General features: G+C 40.1%; 1 non-coding gene across 1 annotated transcript; it reads right to left on the bottom strand.

Moving 5' to 3' along the window:
• Window positions 1-4,171: 4,171 nt before the first annotated feature.
• On the bottom strand, window positions 4,172-4,278 carry LOC131247447 (small nucleolar RNA R71). Its single transcript, XR_009171744.1, has one exon. It is a non-coding gene; the product is annotated as a small nucleolar RNA R71 (small nucleolar RNA).
• Between the last annotated feature and the right edge of the window lie 546 nt (window positions 4,279-4,824).

Raw genomic sequence — 4,824 nt, 5'->3', positions numbered from 1 at the left:
CATTAAATTGACTACGAACTTCTTCGAGTTTATTAGATAGCCATGTAAAATTGACTTAGCAATGCATGAAATTGACTACTGGAAATTGACCACAAACTTCAAGGTAAACACTTAAGAATTTACCTAGAATTTAAAATGCAAGGTAATTGACCACGAACTCCAATCACTCCCTAACACTCAGTGAAATCCATGTTCCAGAAAAAAGAATAAGAGTGCATTGATGTGAAACATGTTCTTCGGAGAAAGGTCTTCAAGATTTCACATTTATCAATGTATTGACATCCTCTCATAAAAAGAATGCACTTAGGCTTGAGTAGAATGCAACATGGAAGATGTAATGTGATAGTATGATGGAGATTATACGAAGATTTAGTGAAGAAAATGGGTGAAAATAAGAAATAGGAATCATACAGGTGAGTCCGGACGTGTATTTGGGCGTAGAGGAGAGAATGGAGTGAAATTGATATAGCAGGGGCATTTTCGACCTTTGGCAAGGCGTCCGTACAGCTAGGGCTTATTCTGGTGAGGTAAAATGAGGTGGGCTTAAGCGGGTAAATGGGCCATAAATGGGTCGTACAGTGGAAAATTTCTCTTTTCTCTCTAATGCATTGAGAGGCTTGTGGTGTGTATGCATGCTTGCACATTACACACACATCAACCATTGTAACGTCCTGAAAATCGGGGGTCGAGCAGGTGCCCAACTCCTGAGTTCCAACGCATCACTTATACAATATACATAATGATGATTTGATGTTGTCCATATTAGTTGTTGAGGGTCATATACTGCATATTAGACCCCAATTATTTCCTGGATTTATAAGCATGATGTTGGTTAATGATCTGATTTAATTGTATTTGTGATGCAGAGTATATTTACGAGCATGGGCTGAAAAGGATGTTAAAAGCATGGATTTAACAGTCTGAAGTCACCAAGGCAAGCGAAGGACCCTAGGAGACCAAGATCGATAGATTTGCACGCCAGGGATCCAAGAAAATCGAGAAATTGAAGCTCAAGTGGCCTGAAAAGTGTCTAGAATACAAGATCATAGGGTTCCCACCATCTGATCAAGTTGAAACTTCATACGTAGCCTGAGGACCATGAATTAACCGTACACATCAAATTCCAACCCTCAGATCCCAATAAAAGTGGCTCAACAGACAGATCAGCCCACAAATTATCAATCTGGGGCCCGCCTGATATCTTGAAATACTTCAAGTTTGGTGTCAACTGTTTAAATTAAATGGCAACCAGGTTGGTCGGAGCTGATCTCTCATATACATCAGCGTGGGACCCACATGTACATTGCACATGTACGGCATGGGTGCACTAGCCGTGCACGGCAACACGTTTGACCAAGCTCTCCCTCTCCGATTCGAATTGTTCCAGCGGAAGAAACAGGGATCGCGGTTCTCTGTAGTGGGCCGCCATCACGACTCTAAGGACCAATCTAGACCGTTCATTAGACCAGATAGGTCCATATTACCAAGGCCTAGGTGGAAGAATTTCAAAGTACCAGGGATAATGGTGTCTCAAACATTTTAACGCAGGATGAACGGTGGTAAGATTGATCAAGTGGGTCGCACCAACGGACGGCAGAAACCGTTCTTTCCCGACCGAAATTTCGGGAGAAAACCGATGGACGGCGTGGATTTCTCCATCACCGTCAGTATTGAGCCCTCCAACGTCACAGTGAGAGCCTTTCGCAGGCCCTGTTTTAGCGCCGGACGTTGCCTGGTTTTTGCGGGCCGTTACATGATCTGAACGGTGATCGGATGGGTAATCCAGACCGTCCATCTTGTAGGGACAGAAAATCTGACCAAGATAGGGAGGATTGCTTGCTGATCAGCAAGGAAAGTGGGCGATTTTCTGCACGCCTTCTTGGCTGCGTAAAGAAGTTGAAGTTGGATCCGACTCCAACACGGCATGTCCTCTTGGGCGTGAGAACAGTCAGCCGGCTGTATCAGCCTATATGAAGGAGAGAGAAGAGACGGAGGAGGAAAAAGGGAGGAACGTGAGCGAGAAAGTCAGGCAGCGTGGGAAGCAGCGGCTGGGTTCCTGCACATCAGGGGGAGAAAACAGAAGAAAAGGAGAAAAAGCTGATGAGATAGGAAGAAAGAGGTTTCCTTTTTCTTTTCCTTTTATTTTATTTCTTTCCTTTAATGTTTTTTTTTCTCTTTGGTTCTAGCATGATCATGCTAGGCTGAACTTCTTAGCTAGGGCTAAGAGGTGAAGCTTGTATTGAGATGGGAGACTTTATTTAATTATTTCATTGTGAATTAAACTTGATTGTGGTTTGATTATTCAAGGAATATTTTTCTTAGTCTTTAAATGGTCTGTTGTGACTGAAATTACAATGGGTTTGCAATAGCTTTGAATATTTCTTCCCCTTTTTATGTTTATGAAGTCAGGAAGCCCTGTTGTTCACCATCGTCTCCTGGGCATGGTTGGATGATCGTACCCTTCCTAACTTTCATGTACTTTTGATTGGTTGGTAATTAGTTTAATCCTATTATTTGCTTTGTCTCCTGGGCATGGTTAGATGATGGAATCCATTCTAATTCATATACCTTTCATCTCTTGAAAACCAGATCAAGTAAGTTCAGTTTGATTTCCATGATTCCTGATGCAGGCAAAAGATCTCCCTGATCCCTACAAGTGGATCCTCTGAATCCCTAGTTTCCCTTCTCTGAATTCCTTAAGTTTTAGATAATTATTCCACAATTATTCCTTAAATTTACATTTGATTTTGATTACATCTTAGGCTAGTTCTATTTCTACCTAGTTTCAGGAAACGTACAAGTTTCAGTCCCTGTGGATTCGACCTCGGTCTTACCGAGTTTATTACTACATCACAACCCTATACTTGGGGAGTGAACAAGTTTTTGGCGCCGTTGCCGGGGACTGACGGTTACGATTCTTTGAAATTAATTAGTTTTAGAATTAGTTTGAGATTAGGATTTTACTAACTGTAGTTTTAGATTTTTATTTGATTTTTAGAACTAACTTGTTTCCTGTTTTGTAGGATCCTGACATAAACTTCTAAATTGGTAATCCTTTTCTAAATTCCTCTACTTTTTCTATTTGTAGAATTAGGGTTTGAATTTTAGAAATTTTCTAATTCTAGTATCCTCCCATCTGTAGGAAATAGTTTATTCTTAGAACTAGGTTATTTCTTAATTAATTTTCTACTTTTATTTTTAGTGACTTTCTAATTTTAGAATCTAATTTGTTTCCTAATTTATTTTTAGAATTTTTTAGAAATTAACCTTCCTATTTTGTAGGCCTTTAAGATAGAAACTTCTAATTCGGTAAGCTCCTTCCCTACTTTCTATTTTTCAGTTCTCTTTTAGTAATTTACTTTCTAGTTTAGGACTTTTCTAATTTATTTTAGAAGTTTCCACTTTCTTTTAGAAATCAGTTTACTGTTATCTTTATTTTAAAGGATTGTTCTTCTCCTTTTTAGAATCTAACTTATTTTTGTTTTATTTTGCAGGTCCTTAACTTAGGGGCTTCAATTTGGTAATTTCTTTCCAAACTCTCCCTCTCTTTCTTTCTAAATTTTCTTTTTCCTTTCTTAGGATTAGGTTTTTAATTGAGGGCTGCGAGTGTTTCATGCCCAAGTGGGCCCGTGACAACACTCGACGTCTCTTGACTGAAGGAGGATTGGTTGAGGGGTTGACTATCCATCGCAGGACTAGACACCGCTCGAAATCCCCTGAGTTAAGTGAAGTTATGGCTGAAGACCAACTTCCTCTACTTCCACCCAGGGTGGAGGATACCCAAGATGAGAATGAGGTGCAACAGGCACCCCCGCCTCGTACTTTACGAGATTACCTATAACCGGCGGGAGTGAGTACGCCCTCATGCATGATTTTTTCTGAAAACACAGGACAAATGGACATCAAGCCAGGAGTTATCCAACTCCTTCCCAAATTCCATGTACTTGAATCAGAAAGTCCATATTTACATTTGAAAGAGTTCGATGAGATTATGACTATTTTATGTTTTCTTAATATATCTGAGGATACAATTAGGCTGAAACTCTTTCCTTTTTCCTTAAAAGAGAAAGCTAAGACGTGGTTACATTCACTGCGTCCTAGATCCATTGGCACATGGAACGACATGCAGAGGGAATTCATAAAAAAATTCTTCCCACATCATAAAACGATTACCCTCAGAAAAGCAATCATGAACTTTGCCCAAAAGGAAGATGAAACATTCTTCCAATGTTGGGAAAGGTTCAAAGATTTGGTCAGTTCATGCCCACAACACGGATTTGAAACGTGGGGCATTACAAATTTTTTCTATGATGGACTGACATCTTCCATGCGCCAAATGGTCGAGACAATGTGTAATGGAGAGTTCATCAACAAAGATGTTGACGAGGTATGGGATTACCTCGATAGTCTCGCTGAAAAAACACAATCATGGGACTATTATCCAATGGCTAACACCACGTCTAGGCCGACTCAATTAAAGGAGAAAGGTGGATTATATCTCTTGAAAGAAGAGGATGATCTCAAGTGTAAAGTGACTACGCTCATAAGGAAAGTTGAGGCCATGGAAGGAAAGAAGGATAAGGTCAATGAAATTGTTTGCGGCATCTGTGATTGCAACATTCACACAACTGAAAACTGTCCTACAATACCTGCCTTTCGAGGAGTGTTGAATGAACAAGCCAATGCCGTAAATAACTATCAAAGACCTTTTACTGGACCTAACTCCAATACATACAATTTAGTTGGAGGAATGGACAAACGGCTACCCCTCCAGGTTTCTTCAATCAAAATCCAAATCAAGTGAAACCTCAAGAGGAACCAGTT

The sequence above is a fragment of the Magnolia sinica genome, chromosome 5, assembly GCF_029962835.1.
Source record: "Magnolia sinica isolate HGM2019 chromosome 5, MsV1, whole genome shotgun sequence".
In the NCBI taxonomy this organism is placed as follows: domain Eukaryota; kingdom Viridiplantae; phylum Streptophyta; class Magnoliopsida; order Magnoliales; family Magnoliaceae; genus Magnolia; species Magnolia sinica.
This window is presented reverse-complemented; position numbering and strand designations above follow the sequence as displayed.